This window comes from Rhipicephalus microplus, chromosome X, assembly GCF_043290135.1.
Source record: "Rhipicephalus microplus isolate Deutch F79 chromosome X, USDA_Rmic, whole genome shotgun sequence".
Lineage (NCBI taxonomy): Eukaryota > Metazoa > Arthropoda > Arachnida > Ixodida > Ixodidae > Rhipicephalus > Rhipicephalus microplus.
Window position 1 is genome coordinate 378,765,241 of NC_134710.1, and position 15,377 is coordinate 378,780,617.

Below are 15,377 nucleotides of genomic sequence, written 5' to 3' on the forward strand. Positions count from 1 at the left end.
ATTTTCGGACAGTGCACACGCAGCACTCATGCCTCAAGTTCTTCACGTCTTCGACCTTGTGCGCCGTTTTATTTTGATGTCGATGTTCGCGTTATTTCAGTTATGCTTTTGTGCCCACCCCCTTAAACCTTTTTTGCATCAGATCACCCCAGTGTTAATATTTCGTATTGTATAAGAGAATCAAAACAGAAATATAGGTATTGAACGATACAATTCAAATTTGATGTATTTAGCTCGATTCAAAGGTAAAAGGAGGTACTCCATGCATATCTCAACTTCATAGTACAGCTACGAAGTTACGACATTGTCACCAAAATATTTCTAATAGAAAGCCACCTTCTCTCTAGTTTACGTGAGGAGACGTTTTTCCCGGTGTGGGAGGTATGACTTGAGACCGTTCGAGACAGGATATGACGTTTTTTGTCTTTCTTTTTGTATAAGATATTTTGCAGTCTGAGAATTCCTTATACTAACTACAGCCCAACTGAGCAAATTCTGCTTGACTGACTGACTGACAAAACGAATGAGTATCGCACAAACTATTACAATGCAGCCTTGAATATTAACAGACGCTCACTAACCACATGGAAATTCTTGCTGGGTTATACGTTGATGTTCGAAGTAAATTATGCAATTGGGAATTATGTAGACCACATAAACTCGTGCGTGCGATACTACATTTCCCGTGTTAAGGTGCACTACGCAATATGTCGATGTTTACTTCACATGAGGACGACACCCGCATTCCTGTGACGTTTATTCATTCATGTTTGAATTAGTGCTGGATATTTCAGATGAATCGGTACCAACGAAACGCATTCATTCTCATTGACATAAAAGACTAGAAAGCTTACTCGCATCCCAATGATTAGTTTCATAGGTTCATTTCTAAATAGCAGTTAGCAGAAGCCATTCCTGCAGGTTCCCTGCAAACATTTTGAACATGCTGCTATTTAGTATTTATTTCATGCAAGGTCCACTTCGTGATTTTACTACTCTACTCCGATATCGCATGTGTAACAATGGTCTTAAAAGACCCTAAAAGAAAAGAAAAAAACTATTTCGTATACAAATTGATAAGCTGCCCACAGCCCTAATTTCATTACCGGAAGACTCCAAGGCATACATGGATTACATGACAGATAATTAGCCAACTTACACGTCTCAGTTGCACGTCGTCTTCTTCCTGAGCCCGTGTTGTGGCTGCGATAACTGGTGGAGTCATCACTGGGCAAGTCATCACCCTCATCAGGAGTAGTAGAGCTGTCCTTCCTTTCGTAGCCCTGCCCGCGACTCGGACTCTTGTGCGAGCGCTGGTCGTCGTTTTCCTGTTCCCTTTTTCATCGACGTCCGGATGTACGGCCCTCCTCGGAATGAATCGCTGGCCAACGGTGTTGGGCGCTATCTCCAGCCACTGCTCGAAGGCACCATCCGCGACATCTGGTGTGACATCGTAAGGCGACAGCGAGTTGTGGATAATGAGTAGCTCGATGCCTTGGAGCAGCCATGCAAAAGCGATGCCAAGGACGAAGCTCAGAAACTCGACACGGGTGGGCTTCGAGGGCTAGCTGAAGGATTCGGGATCCAGCGTCTGCTCGGAAAAGGGCCCTGAGCCATCTTCGTAGTAGTACCCTGGAAAGCTACGATCCAATGGCACAGCAGCTGCTTGCCACGGACATTCTGCCAGAAAACATAAACCAGCTGGTGATGGTGCAGCCCACGTCGGCGAAGGCGTCCATTCGCTGGGGAAAGTCCGGACTGGTGGTGAGATGACTCTGGATCGCTGGATGTCCCCGTAATACTGAGGATCTCCCTGAACAGAATGCATTCTCCCCAAATGCAAACGTGGACAATTGAAGGACGGTTAGAAGCAGAACGAGGCAACGGTTCATGTTTTGTTTTGTTTTGTTTCCCTGGGAGGTTGGCTCATACCCACTCAGGGGGATTGGCCAAGAAAGTTTAGTGCAGTTTTTCTGTGATCATTTTAACTATGTGTAAGGAATTGGAATTATAATAAGACTAATGTAAATATAAAAACAACATAAAAAGAGCAAACGAAAAAAAAATCAAGTTGAGCAATTTTGAGATTTGAGGTGTTATGATTACCACTCAGTTGCGTTTACTTCACTCTGCCCTGGGGAGGAATAAATAATTTTTTTGATTGAAGATCACAAAGGTATACGCTTGGTTGTCTGAATATAATCGCAAACGGCATTGAAAGCATCCCTTTGGCAATGTCCCAAAGCTGAGGCGCCAAAGCTTAGCGCCGTTTGCGCCGTCAATCTAAGGCCTATTTTCCGAAATGGCATAACTAGTAACCTTTTTCTAAGTATCTCGTAGCGGCGACAATACAAAAAATAATGATCTAGTGATTCTATTTCTCCGCAGAATGCGCAGAGGGGTTATGTTGTCTGACCAGCTCTGTGTAGATACAGGTTTAGTGGGGGGACACGACATCGAAATTTAGTAATTAAGACTTCGAGCTTTCTGGACTGACTCCAGTGGTGTTGCCATGGAAACATGAGGTGGTTATAGTCTGTCCATGTAGTTACTTTTTCTATCGTATCAGTGGAGATTGCTGATTTACGATATCTTATAGCCGTGATATATTCAACATCTGGCAGTATGGACAAAACTGGCCCATCAAGTGCGGCTTGTGCTAAGGAATCGGCCAATTCATTTAATCTTAATCCACAGTGTCCCGGAACCCATAGTAATCTCAGGAGTCTCAACTGCGGGGGTACTAATGTTTTGAATGTGCTTAGAATTCGAGAGTTCTCTGAAGCTGTCAGAGCTGCACAAACTGAAAGAGAATCCGTCATTATTACTGCGTTGTTTTGATTTAATGGAAGTTTTCGAAGAGCTAAAATAATCGCCAAGAGCTCCGCTTCAAAAACTGGAGTAAAATCAGGCAGTCTCACTGAAAAGGACCAGTCAAGCAAATCAGAGGCAATGCCTACACCTGCCTTTTGATTATTTACGGAAGCATCTGTGGCTATTATATTTTTAGTTCCTGCATGCTCCAAGTAATCTAATAATATGTTATTTAAAAATTTGAGGGATTGTAATTTGGCGTTTTGGGGGAATATATCATCATACTCAATAATAACATGACAATTCGAGTCATTAGTCTCAATTACATTTCTAATGTTCACATTTATACTTTGTAGATTTTTTTTGTACAAACATTATCTGAGGTGTGTGAAACCGTGGCCAATGAGCAAGAAAGAAAGCGTCTGGGTTTGCGATAAAAGCATATTGAGATCTTCTTGCCGGTAAGCTATAAAATTTTAAAAATGCTTGTACGGTCAAAATTCGAAATCGACAAAGTAGTGTAGGCAGGCGCGCTTCCTGGTACAGTACGTTGATAGCCACAAATCTAGGGAGTCCCAGACACATTCGCAGTGCTTCTCGCTCCAAGACAACTAGAGGTTTTGTTTTATAAGCAGGGCCACCCGAGAATAATATGCAGCCGAATTCCATGATGGGGCGCATGTACATCTTGTACAACGTTATCAAGGTGTGCCTCCGTAACCCATATTTCCGGTTACTTAGCTTGTGTAGTAAGCCTGAAGCCCGCTGTGCTTTGGTAGTTATATACTCTATGTGAAGACTCCAGTTAAGTTTGCCATTATAAATGATTCCCAAATATTTTATAGAGTCTACTTGCTGGATGGGTTCCTGTTTATATAGAATTGAAATTGAAATTGGTTCTGCAAACGGAAACGCCATGAGCGCGCTTTTGTTGATATTTAACGATAACGAAATTGACTGCAACCAAATTTCTAACATGTTAATATATCTTTGTAATTTAAGTTGTAATGAGTAAATACCACAGTCAGCAGCAAAGAATGCGATGTCATCAGCATAAATGTAGACAGTAACTTCTTGATCTGTTGGAATTGTGCTCATTAAAGCATTAAATAATATTGGAGATAAGACTGCTCCTTGGGGAACTCCGCGCGTTTGTTTAAATTTAGATGAGGAACATCCATCCTTGACGCAGTAGAATTCTCTTGATTTTAAGAATTCTGCCACCCACTCAATAAAATATTGTGGGAAGTTCAATCTCTCTAGCGCATTGAACAATATGAAATGCTCCACACTGTCATACGCCTTGGCTATGTCAAGCGTTACTAAAGCAGCGTATTGCCTTCTTTTACGCGCGAGCTGTATTCGGCTCTCTAAATCAGCATGGGCACACCAAATAGAGAAACCACTACGAAAGCCGATTTGGTTCGGTTTTATTACTCAATTATCTGCCATCCAGATACTTACTCGGCTATGTAGGACCCTCTCTACTAGTTTGACCATGTTAGATGTTAGAGAGATTGGTCTGATATTATCGACTGTTAATCCTCCACCCGGGTTTTTTAGTATAGGAATCACCTTTGCTATCCTCCAATCCTGCGGCACCCATGAGTTTTTTAAGGAGTAGTTAATAACATTGGCGACGTCTCGAGGCGATAAATTGAACAGAATTTTAATCATGGGTACTGTGATTCCATCTGGGCCAGGAGATGCACAGGGTAAATGTTTAATCACGTTGGATACTTCAGTCTGTGTCACTTCTTCAAAGTCAGACTTTGTCGCCGACTTGTGCCAGTTGTTTGGCACTACTGAAGTGAATCTGCTTTCCAGACCTTTACCGATTGCCTCTAAGGTAGTGGTCATTTCTTGTGCCGATAGATTATCACAAGCTACATTAACTGGTGATGGCAAGATTTTCCGAGCTCTTATATATCGGAACAGTGCTTTCATATGTTTAGGCTTCGACAGGTATTCATAATGTCTTCTGTCATAATCTTGTTTAGCTTGAGCTACCGTTCTTTTAAAGCCTGCAGCAATGAATTTATAATCGGCCCAGTTTTGTGGGGATTGATTATGTAAGAGCTGCTTCCAAGCTTCCTGACGTCGTCGGTGCTCTCTTGTACATTCATCATTCCACCAACGGCTATATACTCTTTTTGTGGATTCAATAGTAAATTCGGCTCTTTTGTAGGATCGTTTAATGACTGCGTTTATTATCAGTGCTTTTTTATCATCGCTCTCTTCCGAGTGAACAGCCAGTGCTGACTTCAGGTCATTCCTAAATTTAGTGTAATTTACAAATACTCTTACATTTGAACAAGATGGAATTATCGGACAAGAAATTTCAAAACTTATCGGTAAGTGGTCACTGTTGGTGCCACAGTCCAGCGCTTTCCAAGAAGAAGTAGTAATGGCTGAACTGACAAAACTTAAATCTAAGGCCGACCTGGAGTGATTACGAATAAATGTGGGGGTTCTGACGTTGAGGCACGTCAGGTCATTAGCCATTGTCCACTCCCACAAGCGTTTCCCACTAAGATCAGTTCTAAAACCCCAACTCGTGTGGTGGGAATAAAGTCTCCAACTAAAACTTTGTCTTTGCACCACGATTTTGTAGCTAGAACCAAACTTCGTGTGTCTTGAACTCCATCCGGAAAATACATATTAACTAAAGTGAAAGGAGTGCAGTTGGGCAGTGTAATGTCTACTGCCAAATTTTCGCAATCTGGCGACATATGTTTGTATGAGCATTTGACTTTCATACTAATGCTATTATTAATAAAGAGAGCTAGACCCCCACCTCTCGATGAACGGTCTAATCGAAAAGATTGGAAGTTATTTAAATGGAACAAATTATGTACAGATAGCCATGTCTCTTGTAATGCTATAATATCAGGAGCGAATTTAGAAGTCAAGTATACCAAATCCGTAGATGCAGAATGGATTGATCGGCAATTCCAATGGAGAATCTTAAGCGACCCTATGGTTTCGAAAGAGCTGCTTCCGCTATAGCTTTCTCTAGAATGCTTTCTTTCAAGAAATCCCTCTTTGAAAGGCTCTCCTTTTCTTTCAGATACTTTTTGTTCTTTGTTTGTTTCGGTGAGTTAGTTTTCTTTGACACAGGGGATCTAGATCTCTTCAGGGACCTAGGGTCCAAATCCATGTCATCGGAATCTATTGTATATGCAGCTTTGTCCTCACTTACACTCTGTATATCTACTGCAGAGGGTGCTGTAGACGGAGAATACGATGGTGCGGTTTCAAATTCCTCATTTTGGCTGTGGACGCCTATTGCAGAGGCTCCTGCGGGCTGATAATACGATGGCGCAGTTTCAGATTCACCGTCAGCTATTGGTCGTGAACTCTCAACATGTTGGGATACTAGGTCTGACTCTCCCGCTGTACCAAATATGCGAGTCATCTGGTTAGCCAAAATTTGAGATAGAGAATCGCAAATGTTAGAAGTCAGTCGTTCCATGGCTTTTTCTAGAGCCTTTCTATGGCCTCCGCTATATTCAGGGAAATCGACCCATTTATTTCCGAGAGATGTCGTGCTGCAACACTGGCATACCCCTGAGTTCTAGTCTGTATTTCCGCTAGGGCTTCTCGTCGAGAACAGCGCCTACGCCCTATAATTTCAAGAATTTGCATTTCTCGAGCCTTTGCAGAACAATCAGGATTATCTGCACAGTGTTGTTCGTTGCAGAGACAACATTTCTCTTCTTTAGCTTTGCAGTAATTTGTTTCGTGGTTGTCACCACACACTCGACATCTGAGTTCTGACCTGCATCCTTTAATAGTGTGACCGTATCGCCAGCACTTCGTACACTGGAGTGGTCGTGGTGATAGCGGTTCCACTCTGTAGATTAGTGGCCATGCCTTGATTTCGCTTGGGAGATTCGCTCCAGCAAAGGTTACAATTACCGACTCCGTCGGCGTCTTCTGCTTCTCTACTAGTCGTGAACACCTATAAACGGAAATAGCACCAGTCACGGCAAACATCTCTAATACCTCAGACGGGGTCAAGTTAACATCGACACCGCGAACAATACCCTTCACACATGCCAGATGCGGGGGAATAAAGACGCTCACCGGATTGGTCGCAAAACTCGAGCACTTCAATAGGTCTTGGACACAGAGCTGATCCGATGAAAAACATAGAATACCACCTCTGCCGAACTGGCGGACCTCTGTGATGCTGTGAAAGTGAGACGTCACAGCTCTAAGCTCCGCCTGGATCACTTTCGGATTCTTCATCCGAATGAAGCCGTCATTGCTAGGGACGAGGGCCACAGGAACTGCGGGAATGCCGTTGCGTAGAAACTGATCCACTGGTATTTCCTGTGGCGGAAGTGAAGCAGACCAGAGGCAAGCCCCTGGTACAGGTGAAGAAATCTGCATCTAAGTGAACTTTCTAGCGCTAAAAGCGCTTACTTAGCTGTAAAAGCACTATAGGAACACCTAATAAAGACAAAGAAACCACAGCCACTACACAAATTTTGGCCAAAACCCTAGAGCAAGCACGACCAGCTACTTGCGTGTTCGAGCGATCGAGCGTTCGAGCGTTCGAGGACGGTTCATGTGACGTCGGAACTTCTTCGTCTTCGCTGCCTCACGACACGCACTCCGGATTGTTGTTCTTGTCCACCTATTGATCATGGCGCATACTCACTATGGGGGATTGGCCAAGAATCGAGTGATTTTAAAAATTATTGTTCAGATGTAGAATAATGAAAAGATTACCGATATCATAGGAAAGTTTGATGCTTGATTTATTGCATACAATTCTTCAAATAAAGAAACCAATTATTGCTTAGAAGAGAGCAGTAATCTGAAATATACTTATATACTTTTGTAGACACGTTAGTTGAATGAAACAGATCAATTATTCAGTCTATTAGTTTCTTCACAATAGTCCCGGATGACCGCACATGCTTTTGCAGTAGAGAAATCAGAAATGAAAGCTCCAAAAGGCAAAATGGCAGACAGAGATAAGTCATTACCAATACCACGTAAAGGTATTTCTAATAGAGTTTTTCGTAATGCGTTAAACCGCCTGCAGGTCAAAAACAAATAATCTATTGTTTGAAGTTCTTCAGAAACACAGTGGTGAAAGTGCCTGAGTAGACCTGTGTTTTGAGAAATTTAGATTTGGATCCCGGCAACGCAGCTTTGTGATAGCTCCTTCTTGTTTACGAGTGCGGCATAAATCTCTTCGGCAGGAATATAATAAATGACAATATTCGATAGCGTTTGTTAGTGCTGCTCCTCTAAAGACTTCTATATGCGTACGTCTGCGGAATTGAGCAGCAGTCACATAAGCGGATGATGGACAGAGCGTTAGAATCATTTCGCTGATTCTAACGTCCGAAAACCGCTATATGATTATGAAAGACGACCTAGTGAAAAACTCCATGCTCTGTAAAAAATTAAGTGCTTGATTGCTAATGATGTGGTCCTACACTCTGTCCTTTGAAGTAGCAAAAAAAAAAGCTGCGATAAAAAAAGGGGTTGTGAGAGACAGTTCCATTTTGCCAGTTATGCTAACAGCATGCTTGCAGAAACTCTTCCGATGGCTTAGAAATAAGTAGGAGTAATGATTAGCGAAAAACATTTGAGCAGCTAGCCATAGAAATGGGGCTCTTGAAGCAATAAAGCTTGCAAGTAGCAACAAATGCTCGGAGATTCTGAAATTGATTATGAAACTTTTAATTCGTATGAAAACGGAAAGATGGAATTAGAAAGACACTGTTGTTTTGATTCTGAAATTCTGATTCAGCTGGCATTGTCGCCGTTGTGGCTCTTTTCACGGAAGCCTGCGAGCACTCGTCGAGGGCCGAGCTGGCTGTCTTCATCCGTAACATGTCAGTGGTTGTTTATTGTATAGTTTTTGTATTATTTTGAAAGATTTGTCAAAAAAACGTGTTGTAACATAGGCCCCCTAGACAAGCACGCAAGCCAAACAGGCATATCCGGACAAAAAAAAAAACTGAAAACAGCATGAATAAAAATTTAGACAACAATAAACAAATATACTTAATATGAAAAAAGGAGTAAAACAAAGAGCTACGAAGGGAATGCGTTCCTGAAATTCGAACCACTGACCTGGCACACTCGTAAACACCGACAATTCTAAAAACGACATGCCAAGGTACAAAATCAGAAAGCATATGTTGCAGCAAATACCGCTGAAAACGGTGACTCTGATGCCCAAACGTCTGCGATATCAAGATTTTGCTACAGGGGTAGGACGATGCACTTCATTGTGAAAAACAAGGACGCGTCGGCGCTACTCGCCGTCGACCGACACGTACGTACACGGTGCGTAAAGCTGCCGTGGCGTGCCGCATCCTCTACTGGAGTATGCACTACCTTAGGACGTTTTGCAACTCTACGGACCCGATCGGGCGACGGGCGCTTGATCGGGCCTATGAAGTCGGAATACAGATAGCCACACAGCTACAGCCAGCATGGCTGAGGGTTATGTGGTGTTCCGAAATCAAGAAACCTTTTCATGCATGTATCGAACTATGTCAGTGTTAAGAGGAGGGACCCTCGATTCCAGATACAACACATTGTTAGCAACTGTTTAAGACAGCCCAAGGCATAAGCGCAAAGCTTCTCTTTCCAGAAGAATTAGAGGCCGCAGCTCATAAGCTGGAACTCCAGAGAAAAGTACAAGACTAAATTCCAAAGTAGCACAAGCGCACATGCGTTATATCATTACCAGTGTGTCTTTTCTCATACCTCTGTGGCAGTTGCTTAGCCTACGTAATATTCCAATGGCCCGCACACCTTTTCCGGTGATATAATTGATATGAGGTCATCAGTTAAGCGATGTGTGATAAATTACTCCAAGGTATTCAAAAGATTGCACCAGTGGTATATCATCATGATAGTAAGACAAAGAGTTGTGTACGAGTATTGCAGCGGAAAACAAGGAGGGCAAATTCACTTGGATTAAGTAAAAAGAAGTTGCCATCGAGCCAGCTCTCCATTACCTTAAGGTTAGTCTGCAGCCGTCCGTATAAGATCTGAATGTTATCTGCCATTGCAAAAAACGCGATATCGTCTGCATTAACATAAGTTGTTACGGCCTGTTTACGTGGCATGGTGCTCATTAGTCAATTAAATAGCACCGGCAAAAGAAATCAGCCTTGTAGTAATCCCCTCGTTTGTGCATGGGTATATGATGAAAAGCCATTCATAAAACAATAAACCTTCATGTATACAAAAAAATTGAGAATCCACGCTACTATGTATGATAGAAAATTAAGGTATTCTAATCGATCTTTCAGAATACACGGCTCCACAGTATCATATGCTTTAGCGATGTCTAAGGTAACTAAATGCATATTTGTTATGGTGCCGAGCTAACTGAAGCCGACTTTATAAATCAACGTGGGCATCCCAAATTGAACAACCAGCCCAGAACCGATTTTGACATAACTTAAAATTGACCTCACGGTAATACGTTCTTTATTTTGTATATTTATGGTTCTCTCAACCAAGTTCACTATATTTGATGTCAGTGTGATAGGCCCTACGTTATCGAACATGAATGCTTCAATTGAATTTTTGAGCAGCAATATAAATATGGAGAGTTTCCTTTCTGGAGGTATGCATGCGATCTCAACGAAGAATTCACTAGTTCTAGCAAAAGAGTCGGCGATTCCTAGAGTAAAAAATTTAACATATATTTCATAATTCCATCTGGTCCGGGACCTGTCCTCGGTAAGCATAACACTGTCTGACTCAATTCAGCTAAAGAAACTTCTGGAAATTCATGCAAGTTTTTCAGCATGCGCCGGATAGCCAAAAAATTAGCAGTGAGTGGCATTTAAAACACTGCGCTATGTCTTCTAGAGAGAAGCCCCATTTCTTGCGGCGTCAAGACACATGACTGCAACGTTAAAGGTGCTGGCAGTACTTTTCTTGTCCGAAGGTAAGCGAACAGAGCATGCCTATTTCTTGATTTTGCAACATAATCGAAATGTCTACTGTCGTATTCTTCTTTCGCGTGGTTCTAGGACGCCTCAATACGTCAGCAAGGAATCGATAGTCCTTCAAGTTGGTTGGGCTTCGATTATGAAGAAGTTTTCCGCAAGCGGCTTTTTTTCTTCTATTGTCGCGCGTACACTAATCGTTCCACCAACAAGAAGAGTGTTGGTTATTCCATGGAATAGAAAATTTGGAATTGTTTCTAGATTTCTGCAGCATTGAATCAATCGTAGATGCAATCTCTTGAGTACTGGTGTTTCGAAGCTTAGAAATGGCAGAACGGAGGCAGGCCTGAATTTCGCTATGGTTCATGTATGTGCGTTTTGGCTGTTCTAAAGTTATTGTTGGACTAGTAATATAAAAAACTACAGGACATGGTCGCTGTTGTTGAATCCAGAACAGCCCATGAAAAAACCGCGATTGCTTTGGAGCAAAACGTATAATCTAATACTGAGCAAGTCTGACCTCGGACAAGTGTTGCATGGCTTTTATTTAGACATGAGAGGTTGGAATAATAGTCCATTCCCACAGTCGCCTGACACAAGAATTTGTCCTTAGGCTCCAAGACAAATATGTGAATCAAAGTCTTCTGTGAGTATATTTTAATTTTTACATGTTACCAAAACACTGTCAAGATATCGCGTACTTCGCACACTGGAGGGGAAGTAACAATTTAAAAGTGAAAAAGGGTGGCATCGGTGGAGCCAGTAGTCTAATGCTTATTATTTCACAATCTGAGTCTAATATTCAGAAAGAAATTTTCGCCATATGGCATAATTTACTTGATACAAGAATCATTAAACCACCACATCGTGATGGGCTATGTAATCGAAAAGAACAGAAACCTGCAAGATGGAAATTTTTATCTGATGCAAGCGGTGTTTCTTCGAGAATTGTATTATCAAGATTAAAATTATTGTAAAAATAATGCGAGTTGGTTGAGGCTCAGAATATAGAACGGCAGGTCCACTATGGTACCCTCAACTGACCGCAGAGACGCATGCCACGCCCTGTTTAGCATTTTTACGCGAAATCCCTGATTCATTCTGTTTAGTTTTGGCCTTCAGATCGGTGAAGATAGGTTATCTGGTACGTTTATTATTTTGCATATCGAGTTCTATATCCGTTTCAGCACTTGTGCACGGCTGAGGCGTATATCGGTCCAAGTGCACCTGTGTTCTGGACTGCTTAGCCTTGTCTGCACGTGCAGAAGGTTCATCCAACACTACATTGCGTAACTGAGTGGCATCGCTGGCAATGTCCGATACTGAGGTTCTGTAGATGTCTGTACTCTTTGCCCAATCTGATTTGAAAAAATTTGCACCAAACAGACTGAAAGGTTAGATATGAGTTTATCCAATGTCTTTGTCACTGCCTTTTACACAGCAGTTTCAACAGCCTGCGATAGATTTGAGACTACACTGGAAGTTTAGCGCGATGTAATGCCAGAGTATCTAAAACCCCTGTCTCTAACTATGTATAGGGCTTTCCTTCGAGAAGAGTATTTCGCTTTCGGCTTTTGCATTGGTGATGATGATGATGATTCTCGGAAGAACGGCACAACCTATCACGAGGGATGGGCACGAAGAGTGCGGCAATATAATTTGCAAAGCAAAATAATATATAAATAAAAGAGGCAAACAGAGAGACGAGAAACAAGGGCGAAGGATATGAGAAAAAGATAATCTATATGGAAGCAAAAATAGTTGTGATAATTTTGCAATGTTATACTTATTATTGAGATATCTTTTAATGCGATGCTACTGAGGGGGGGATGAACAACAAGAGAGAAGGCAGGGAGGTTAACCAGCCACATGCCCGGTTCACTACCCTACGCTGGGGGAATGGAAATGGGACATAAAGATGAGAGGGGGGAAAGAGAAGAGAAAGAGAGACAGAGAGAGAAAAAAGGTGGATTGTCAGTCAATCATCTGGCGCGTATGCAGCGGTGGCACTACACAAAAGTTAAAGGTTGTCACGTAGGCCTGTAGTCCTCAAAAAGCACAAAACAGCTTTGACTACCCTCTGAGCCGACGAAAGGCGAGGACGGTGTTCCAGTAGCATCTGCATAGAGAGCGGCCGATCGTCCCAATGTCGCAATGCGTCCGAAAGCTTCTGTCTTTTGGAGGCAAATCGAGGGCATTGGCATATCAGATGGTGCATGTCTTCTTTGGCGAAGCAGACGTCGCATTCCGCATTGTCAATCAATCCAAAGAGGGTCCTATATGCTTTTGTGAAGGCAACCCCCAACCAAAAGCGACAAAGAAGGGAAGCTTCACGTCGACGAAATCCGGATGAAGGCCGAAGTTCCAGTCGAGGGTTTATTTGGTAGAGTCTCGTATGTCTTATGCTTGGGGTGTTCCACTCCTGCAGACACAGACTACGTGCCAGGTGACGAAGTTGCTTTGCAGCGTCAGTCCTTGACAAAGGAATCGGAAGGATTTGCTCTTCTTGGTGCGATGTGCGAGCCGCGTTGTCTGCAGAATCATTGCGACTGATCCCACAATGGTCAACTTAAAGATGAACATATGAGATAAATAATGGGTATGTTTGAGGTAAATAGAATAATGCTTTTCCTAGTGCTTTGATATCTACGACACGCAATACTTCAGGGCTCGATCGTTTCTTCATGCATACAAAAAGTTACAATAGAGGGAAATAACGAACCTAGGCATGTGTAAATAAAAATTCAATGACGGCATTCTGCATCGAAGTTTTGTTAGCGTAACTTCTCATTTACCTTATGGTGCCTCTAGAGCTAATCCATGGATAATCAAGGTGCCGAAAATTTGTGCATAATTTATTTGTGCAAAATCGAATAGGATGTCAGTAACTGAAAATTGAGGAGCCATTCTATTGCTTGAAGTTGGATTGCCAGTGAATTTGTTCAGCACACGACATTTAATTGATACAGAATACTGAGCCCTAGCAAATCACTTTGCAGCTAAATGCCAAATATATATCGAGAAAGTGTGCATTGTATTTTGTGCATTTCAACCTTTGTAATTAGGTTGCCTGAGTATTTTTGCTACGAAGCCCGTCGTCTCGTCTCGTATGCTCGCCGCAAGCGCTTGACGTTTCGTACATTATCTTGACTTGCGTTTGCTGCTAGTGCGTGCCCTTTATTTTAAGAGGCCAGTGGCTTCAACGAGCCAGTGATGACAATTCATTCATGTTCCTGGTATAGTGGCCCAGCACGGCCAGAAGGGGAATACTAACTGAGCTATCGGTGGAAAGTGAAAAACTAATTGAGCTATTGGTGGAACGATTCGTTGGGTTTTACAAGCTCAACTTCAACGCACCTATTCGCAATCATCGAACATTACCATACACCGACAATTAATTGTTGGCGTTATACACCATACTTCACAACCAAGACAGATAAAGAGAATCAAACATCGAAATATTAGCGAAAAATAGGTTAGTGCACGCGAAAAAAAAAAAACTTCGTTGAGCCGGATTTAAACCACTGACCTATGAGTAACCATTGCACAATATGTCGCTTTTTCAGTCTACCACTCTACCAACTCAGCTATTGCCGAAATGATTTGTGGGGTTTTACAAGCTCTATTTGAACACACTTATTCGGAAACATCCTACATCAGCATACACTGGCAATTGCTTCTTGACGTTATACACTCTACTCCACAGGCAAGGCAAATAAAAAATAAATAGTAGCAATATTAGCAGAAAAATAGGAAAGCGCAAGCCAAAAAAAAAAATTCGTCGAGCTGGATTTGAACCAGTGACCTATGGATAACCATTGTACATTATGGCGCTATTAACGTCCACTAATTTTCCAAATGAGCTTTGGACTTTTTTTTATTACCAGCTTCAGCATATACTTATCGACAAAACCTTATAACAGCACAAAAGAAAATTAAAGGTTACAAAATTCAATTCCCTTACATAATGTTACTCTAAAACTAGCACTGTTTTAACAATAATTGTACCTGCTGCAGCCATACTAGCCCATGTGTGTGGGACCTTTGTTCTTCAACAAATCGCTAAAGACTTTCTTTGAAATATGGACTCGATGATCTGGCGTCAGCATCTACATTTCACACTGCAAAAAGACATCTCCACCCACTGTGCAGTACAAAAATCATAATTAGGTCCTATGGAACACACACTGCAGTGTCAATGGCCAAAAACTGGATTCCTTGTTGGTGCAGAAGAAAATATTTCTTAAGGGTGCGCTGCAAAATATCCCACATGAACACTGCACCCCAACAGTCCAGGAATACATGGTCAATTGTTCCTTCTGGTTTGCGTATGCCACATTGTACACCCGAGGGTAGATAAAAACCTGTTTCGTTCATCCAAGTCTTCACTGTCAGCGTGCCAGTGTGCAAGCGAAAGGAAAACCTTTTAACACCAGGTGATACGGGCGTCTTTTTACCTCGCTTAAGCACGTCTTTTCCTCTTTTTGTACTACACTGAGATCTATAGAGTGGCATAAGCAACACGATTTCACATAAGTCTCTCTGCAACTTTTTCCTATTTTGATGACTTAAATGCCTCATTGAAAGTCGACTGAACAAAAAGCGCGCTGACATAACTAC